We start from the raw sequence: 9048 nt of genomic DNA, 5'->3' as shown, positions 1-9048 counted from the left end.
CATAGTCTGAGAACTGCGGGTTAGAGCCCTGCCTCGCATCTGGCATAGGAGTCTGATGTTCTCACAAGTGTGGCCCTGGCATCAACACCCCGCCCAGACACAACCCACTTAGCCCAGCGTGAGTGAATGCACCTCTGTATTCATACCCTACATGCAGCTGCAAATAATCTTTGTGCAAAATATGCCTCGGGAGGTATCATTGGAAAACTAATAACTTGCTGGGCAATAATATCATGGTGTAATGTGTTTAGCAGCATTGTATGTAAAGCTATGAACATAAGCTGAAATCACGACTGAAGTGTGTTTACCAGATAAGTCTGGGGAGAGGGGTGAACCTGTTTCTCAAAGACAAATGACATGCTGATGCCTCTAGCCAGGTGTCATCAAAGAGGATGGGCCATCACCTATCAAGTGGCCATCACCTATCAAGTGGCAAAGGGATAGCTCAGTGGTTTGAGAATTTGCCTGCTAAACCCAGGGTTGTGAGCTCAATCCTTGAGGGGGCCATTTAGAGGTCTGGGGCAAAAATAAGGGACGGTACTTAGTCCTGCTGTGAAAGCAGGGGACTGGACTCGATGACCTTTCAATGTCCTTCCAGCTCTGTGAAATAATAATAATCAGGAGATATACCTAGTATAATAAAGCAATTGGAAAAACACGGAAAGGAAAAGGGTGTATGAAAGTGGTTGCTGGGGGAGAAGGAAAGGGGGGGGAATCAAACCATCAGTTCTTAAGTTTTGGGGGAGGGATAGCTCAGTGGTTTGAGCATTGGCCTGCTAAACCCAGGGTTGTGAGTTCAATCCTTGAGGGGGCCATTTAGGGATCTGGGGCAAAAATTGGGGATTGGTCCTGCTTTGAGCAGGGGGTTGGACTAGATGACCTCCTGAGGTCCCTTCCAACCCTGATATTCTATGATTCTTTGGCAAGGAACGGGGACAGGAACAAACAGGTCTGCATCTTAGCAAACAAGAGCAGGGAACCTTTATCACCACCAGACTTTTTGCATCCATCCTCACAGCAGGAAAGAACTTTATCTAGGGGTAACCCTCAGGAAAATGCATTTCAAAAGGGGAATGAACTATAAAAGGGAGGGGCAACCCCCCCCAAGGGATCTCTCCCTGTCCATTTCGCTCTCGTTCAGGACAAAAGGAACAGCCTATACACTTTGGGAGCAGATCCTGGCCTAAAACGTAGTCAGCAATGTTCCTGGGAACCCGTGGTAGGGATTTCACCTTGAACCAAGTCTAGTTTGTTAAGCTTAGTACTAGGAAGCCTTTTATCTTTATTTTTCTTGTGACCATTTCTGACTTTCATGTCTTAATATGGGCGCTCCCTTAAAACCTCTCTCTCGGTAGTTAAATCAACGTGTTTTATTCTTTCACCAAAACTAATCCAATATGGTGAACTGTGTGGTTAGCTCCATTTAGGGTGGCAGACTGTTGTATCTTAATCTCCGTAGAGAGCAACGGACCTACTATATCTGGACTGTCCAGGAGAGGGCTGATCAGTGCAGAACACACTTTTGGGGGGAAATCCAGGACTAGGAGTGTGTTAGGGCCACCCTGCCGGTAGTAACCAAGGCTGGTGGAAGCCAGAGTGTGGCTGGTGTTTGCTGACAGGCAGCTGGGGTCACAGTTGCTGGACCAGGGCTGTGGCTAGACACAGACACTCAGGGTGTGACCTGCATGCTGTTTGGCTGCTTGTGTGGAGCCCAGGTTGGGAGCTATAGCCGCAAAGCATTGTGGGACACCCCAGGTGGCAGGGCAGGGATGACACAGCCCCTCACTGGTCTGGACTGCACCCCAGAATGTCATATCAAGGGCTTTAAAAGAAACCCAGGGGAAACCTGTGTGTGACTCACAAGCCAGGCAATTCAAGGGATCTCGGGGAGAGTCAAGGGCTGCAGCATTTTTTAATTAGCAGTGTTCAGCTAATGAATTAGCTGTTTGCTTCTCCCATTAGCAGTGGCGCTGGATTCTGAAAGTAACCGCAGCAGGTAGAAAGCTCCCTGCTGGACACAGAGAGAGCACACAGGCCATGACATTAATGCAGGATTCTTCTTAAGCCCTCCTCTCTTCAGTGCATGAGGGCCCCCACCCCAAGCCTCCCAAGAGCACCTAGGAGAAAGAGAAAGTCGCCTATACTCAAACCTCAGCCAGGATCGCAGGCCTCAGACTCAGATGAGTCACAATAATGCAAAGCTCCGGAGTCCTGCTGGGTTCCTTGCTGCATCTGGGTGCCCACTTCGCCCTAGGCTTGAGGAACACCTTCTGTATGTACCTGCCCAGAAGACCAGGGCCTTTTGTCTAGGACAAACACACAGCAACTTGGACCCACATTTCTACCATCTCCAGGGTTCGGCAAGACAACTCCCCCTGCCTGGAGCTGAACGCACCTGCTCCAGGTGACACGGCTGCAGAACTTCAGCACCGGGCCTCAGAAGAACCAAAGGCCGATGTCACTGTTTTCCATGCCAGCTCCACGGCACGCTGAATTCAGCGCTCTGGGTTCAAAGGATGTGGAAAAATTGGAAAACATCCAGTGGAGGGCAATAAAAATGATTAGGGGACTGGAACACATGACTTATGAGGAGAGGCTGAGGGAACTGGGATTGTTTAATCTGCGGAAGAGAAGAATGAGGGGGGATTTGATAGCTGCTTTCAGCTACCTGAAAGGGGGTTCCAAAGAGGATGGATCTAGACTGTTCTCAGTGGTAGCAGATGACAGAACAAGGAGTAATGGTCTCAAGTTGCAGTGGGGGAGGTTTAGGTTGGATATTAGGAAAAACTTTTTCACTAGGAGGGTGGTGAAACACTGGAATGCGTTACCTAGGGAGATGGTGGAATCTCCTTCCTTAGAAGTTTTTAAGGTCAGGCTTGACAAAGCCCTGGCTGGGATGATTTACTTGGGGATTGGTCCTGCTTTGAGCAGGGGGTTGGACTAGATGACCTCCTGATGTCCCTTCCAACCTTGATATTCTATGATTCTATGAAAGGCCCTAATGGATCAAAACCTGGCTACCTCAGCGCGCAGCTCATCCTCCATGGGGCAGGGCCAATGCAGATAGAGCCCTAAATACGGGGAACAGGGGTGCTCAGCAGCTGGTCACCTTGCCAAAGGTGGAAGCAAGGGAGGAATTCCTTGCCAGCGGAGATTGGACTCGGCTCAAACCTGCCGGTATGCAAATCCCACCTTCTCATTCTAGCCTGTCCCCAGGAAGCCCAGGAGAGACCAGCAGTGGATAAACCATAGTCCAGTTCTTGCTCTGGTGAATCGGCTCATGCACACGAGACGAACCGCAGCATCATCAGGAAGCCAGTCCCTAGGTGACGTTCCACCTTTCCGCGAGAGCGCGGCGTCTTGCCCCTTCCGAAGGCACCAAGACACTTTGCGCCTGACTGCGCCCTCACTGGTGCTGTGCTCTCCCACGGGCGTGGCTGGGTCTTCTGCGGGCACATCCCCTGGCTCTTCGCGCCACTGTGAGCTGAGCTGCTCTATGCTTCTTTCCCCCCATGAATTGTGGGACAACTTGTTCGTCCTGCTGGGCATGCAGGGGGCATGGTGGGAAGGCGCTGGAGGACCTCAGCGCTGGAGTGATTTACCTTTGCCCTCATTGCAAAGTGGGCGGGTTACCCATCCGAGTGGAAGCCACGCCCACGCTCTCACCCAGCCCCACCTGGGCCAGCTAGCCCGGTTTGAAAGCACCACTAAACTCAGGCAAGAGGGTCTTAGGTAGGGGTGGGAGGGCATCCCCCCAGGTAAGCGCTATTTCTGCAGAGACGACAAACCATGGAAACTCTTTGGGACAGGGGTTATGGCACTTTGCTCTGAGTTTGGCAGCACCCAGCAGGATGGGCCCCTCTAATCCATGACTGGGGCGCCCAGGTGCTACCACAACAGAAACAGATAAAACCATGGGGAGAGAAGCTGCACGTTAGCAAGAACTCCCCCGGCTCAGCAGAGAGGGTTTGCACCGGTGATGGTTTCCAAGCACTCTCGCCTCGGGCTCACCAGGACCAGCAAACAGGGTTTGGAGCCCCGCTGCTGTGTCTGCATGGGGAGCAACGGCCATTTTGGTCTGACCAAAAAAAAAAAAAGGCTTTTTAACCCAAACCAAATATTTTCAGTGACAATTTTCATTTTGATCAAAACTTTTTGTTTTTTTAAAAAAACGGGGTCGGGCAGCCAAACGTTTTGGAGTTTGGGGGATTTCCCCACCTTTTCCGGAGGGGGGAAACCAGAAAATGAAAGGAGGGGAAAGAAACGTTGTGGAATCCCCATCACTGGAGGTTTTTAAGATTAGATTAGACAAACCCACATCAGGGGTGGTCTTGGTGGACTCGATCTGGCCTTAGCATGGGAGGATGGACCAGATGACCTCTAGAGATCCCTTCCAGTGATGAAAAACTGGAAATTTGTCATTTTATTGAAGAAAAAACCACAAGGAATTCAGGGGAAAAAGTCAAATGAGATGATTTTTTTGGTTTATTTTGAAATGCCAGCCCCTGTGTTAATTAACATGCTTAACTAACATATTTGCGAAGGACACATCAATGTTCTAGTCTGGAGAGAGTCTCAGATCTGGGCATAGGTTAGCATCCCCTTGTTTCAAAGGTTCAGCAAGGCTAACTTGGCGCAATGCACATGACTGCAGGCGTTCTCCTGAGTTCAGTGCAAACAATACTGACAGGTCAGAGCGGCCGATCCCTACCTCTGACTGCAAAAAGAAAAAAAAAGAGTAACCCCGTTAAAAAAGTGAAATCCAGTGGTGAATGATTAACAAGCAGCTGGTGGGACAGCATGATGTGGATGTGGCAAGTCCAGCTCCCATCTGGGTGCATCAGAAAGGTTGAGACACTTAAAGATGGAACATTCTCCTGTGCTTAGGGTGGAGAGGAAGGCTGGTCTAATGATTAGGGTGCTTGGGAGACATGGGCCCAAGGGTCTCCTCCACCACAGATGCCTGGTGTGACCGTGGACAAGCCACTGAGGCTGCATTGTCTCAGGTTGCCATCTGTACAATGAGAATAACAGCACTGCCCTAACTCACAGGGGTGCTGCGAGAATAAATACACTAAAGAGGGAGAGGCCCTCAGACATGATGGTGATAAAGGTCAGACCTAAGATAGACAAATGAGGTATGACCAGGGGGCAGTTAGATTACTATGGAGCTTTGATGTTCAGTGAACATAAGAACGGCCACACTGGGTCAGACCAATGGTCCATCTAGCCCAGCATCCTGTCTCCAACAGCAGCCAATGCCAGGTGCTTCAGCGGGAATGAACAGATCAGGGCAATTATTGAGTGATCCATCCCCTGTTGTACACTCCCAGCTTCTGGCAGTCAGAGGTTCAGGGACGCCCAGAGCATGGGGTTGCATCCCTGAGCATTTTGGCTAATAACCATTGACGGACCTGTCCTCCAGGAACTTATCTCGTTCTTTTTTGAACCCTGTTATACTTTTGGCCTTCACACCACGCCCTGCTAACTAATTCCAGGGTGTGTCTGTGCTGCAATAAAAGACTAGTGGCTGGCCCGGGTCAGCTGACATGGCTCGCAGGGCTGGGGCTGCAGGGCCATAAAATGGCAGTGCAAATGCTTGGGCTGAAGCCCAAATGGCTACACTGCTATTTTTAGCCCTGCAGCCCGAGCCCCGTGAGTCCACGTCAGCTGATCCGAGCTCCAAGACTCGGTGCCACGGGTTTTTTTTATTGCATTATAAATGTAAGCAGTGTCAGGGTGAGCTCCACCCTGACATCTGGTGGTGAGGTGTGGCAAGTTGTGGAAAAAAAACTTTAGGGGCTGATCTCATTTGCATAGGCACACCCACCCCGCCTAGACTGAGGCCATAGCTGCCCAAATGGTCACTTCGGCTGCTGTGGGATCCTCAGTGTCTCTGTTATTGGGGCAGGAAGAATAAATTGTTATTACCCTGATTATGGGAACTGTGCTTGGAACTGTACTTGGCCTTTTGCTATGATGGAGGGACTCACCATCAACTAAGTAGCATTCGCTAGGCAAGGGTCATGGGTTCCAAAACTGTGTGAATTGAGAGAGACTTGAGATAGGTATTAGTACCTGGTGGTGTGGGCCCCTTTGTGAGGGCCTGAAGCACCAATTGCACCTCTGTCTCTCTCCACTGTGGAATGTCAGAGCTAATTTTGGGTCTATTAAGAGTCTTGCTACAGGTACTGTGCTGCATTCACTTTGGCCTTAAGGTGCACCAGCACTAAGGCCCCCACTACTATGAGCTGAAATCACTGAGCACTGTGTCAAGTAGTGGGGAGCCAGAAGATCTAGAGTGCAGCGGTGTGTTCGTGAGACGGCGAGCTGTGCGGAGTGGAGCCGGTCGTGGTGGAGCGGAGCCGTCTGTGAGACAGCGGTGTGTTCGTGAGACGGCGAGCTGAGCAGAGCTGTTCGTGAGACGGCGAGCGGTGCAGAGCGGAGCCGGTCGTGGTGGAGCAGAGCCGTTCGTGAGACAGCGTAGCAGAGCAGAGCCCTGTGGGGCAGTCAGCTTCAGGACACGTAAGGTGCCCCTTACCCCTTTCCCCCACACACAGGCACATTTTAGCCAGACTGGGGAGTAACACTATGCAGATGAACTTTTGAACTCTGGGGCTGGACTTTTTGGACTTTGGGTGATTTGTGGATTGCTGGACTCAAGAGACGTTTGGGTGCTGGGACTCAAGAACCCGAGGGAAAGGGGCATGCCCCAATTTGCTTGGGGTGGTTTTTTTTGCTCATGGGTTGTGTTATGAATCCTGTTGGTGGTGTTTCCCCAACATAATGCCACATTGTTTCTCCCTGTTATTAAAAGGCTTTTGCTACACTCAGACTATGTGCTTGCGAGAGGGGAAGTATTGCCTCTTGGAGGCACCCAGCGGGGGTGGTATATATTTGTCCCAGGTCACTGGGTGGGGGCTCGAGCCGGTTTGCATTGTGTTATTGGAATGGATCCCCTAGATATTGAACCCGGCCCTTGTTGCTGCCAACTCTGATGGGCAGAAGGGTTACATAAACATACCCTCAGTGCTTAAGGAGCTTGCCAGGGATCTGCTTTATTCTGTGGCTGGTTCCAACTGGCTGCAAGTAACAAGAGCTTCACAGCACCTTGGCAAGAGCCTGTGGGTGAAGCTCGGCTGTTAAAGGCCAGGCCCATCCGCGTGGTCGGAGCCTAGGAACAGAGGTGTGGGAGAGCTGCTGCCGTGCAGCTGAGGCAGGGGATCAGCGCCAGGGGCCGCACGGCCGGAACTGGGGGCCAGAGCCGGGGGTCAGCACCTGCTGACCTGCGACCAGAGCCAGGGGTGGGTGCCCAAAGCCCCGTGGTTGGAGCTCGATGCCGTGCGGCTGCGGGTCGCCACCGGGGGCCAGTGCCTGCCACTGCGCGGCCGGAGCTCGGGACTGGAGCCAGCGCCTGCTGCCACGCAGCTGGAACCAGGGGCTGGAGGCTGAAGCCTCGCAGCTGGAGGCCAGGGCTGTGTGGCCAGAGCCGGGGCGGGGGGTCAGTACCCACATGGCCAGTTCCTGACGTCCCGCTGCTGGGGCCTGCCGCCCAAAGCCCCTCCCCACAAGCTGGGTCAAGAACTCACCTTGCTCCTGCAGTGCTGTGCCCCACCTCTCCCCAGAGGCGGTGCCGGGGGCACATCCAGGAGCAACAAGGAGGGGGGGAGGGGCCGATGCTTCGCGCCCCCCATCATCGCCCAGAAGGCTGTCGGGATGGCACAAAAACCCCGTTGGGTGGCAGCGTGCGGCCGCATTTGAGAAACGTTGCATGGGAGCGTGTGCCAGGAAAGGGAACAGTGGCAGAGGCAGCCAGGGGTGCCATTCGGATGCATGGGCCTGGCACGGACTCTTTGTTTACATGCCAGGAAAGTAGGTGAAAGGGCCTCGCCGGTGGCCTGTATGTCAGTGCAGGAACTTGGGGGAAGGCTGGGTGCTTTGTGTGGGGGAGAGCGGGGTGCACGGGGGTGGGGGAGAGCCATCTATCACTTTGCTACAAAACAAATCGGAGCTGGCCCAGTCCAGGCTGCGGCCAGCCCCGTGCAGTCTGTCTCTGCTGCAGAGCTGGATTCAGTGGGTCTGAGCTGGGCTCTAGGGGGACTGGGGGCGCCAGTTCCCACCGACCAGTAACACTTTGCAGCTCCTTTCATCCCAGGAGTGCCCTCTCTCAGCTGCCTATCACCCTGGGGGTGTCGCAGAGCGTTCAGAGGCATTAATTAAGTCTCTCTGCCCACCGTGGGAGGTAGGCAACAAGCTGGGAGATTTGAAGGAACTTGCCCAAGATCATACAGTGAGTGAACGGCAGAACAAGGAACAGGAGTTGTGACTTCTCCTAGCTCTAACCACTAGACCCCACTCCATCCTCAGAGAGAGAAAAAGAACCCAGGAGTCCTGACTGCTATGCCCACGCTCTAACCACCAGCCCCCATTCCCTCTCCTGGAGGAATTGGTAAAATAGTTTCTCCCTCCTGGGATTTATTCCCCATCCACACCCCCAGCCCTACCATGCTGCCTAGTGCTAAAGAGAAGCCAGGCAGACAGGAAGTGGGACCAGGATTTCAACTGTATGGCAGGCTGCTCTGGTCCTGCTTAGTACAGACTGTTCTCTCTGTCATGCAGGGGCAGCCCTCTGTCCCGCTCGAGTGGCTAGACAACATATAGAGCAGAGGTGGTCCGCGGATAGTCCCCTCTAAGGTGCCTGCCTGGGGTGGCCGCACACGAGAGAATGAAGGGCCACCCACCTAATTAGTGAAGCCATGCAGGCTTGGCTCCACTAATTAGGTGCCTGGACCCTGGAGAAGATGCACATGTGAGGTGAGGTGGTGGCCTCGGAGGGAATGGGGGTAGGTGGGAGGGAGCAGTAGGGTGAGAAGAGGGGTGGGGGAATTTGGGATGTGCAGGGCTGCAGCAGCCAGAGAAAGAGGCGACTTTCCCCAGCTCCAGGGCTGCCCTCCTTCCCAGCCCCAGCTCTGTGGTGGGGGAGAGACCCCCCTCCTTCCCAACCCCAGCTCGGGGGCTGCTGCGGCGGGGGAGAAAGGGAGAGACCCC

Source organism: Natator depressus, chromosome 1, assembly GCF_965152275.1.
Source record: "Natator depressus isolate rNatDep1 chromosome 1, rNatDep2.hap1, whole genome shotgun sequence".
In the NCBI taxonomy this organism is placed as follows: domain Eukaryota; kingdom Metazoa; phylum Chordata; order Testudines; family Cheloniidae; genus Natator; species Natator depressus.
The sequence above is the reverse complement of the archived record's forward strand: the minus strand, read 5'-3'. Positions refer to the sequence as shown.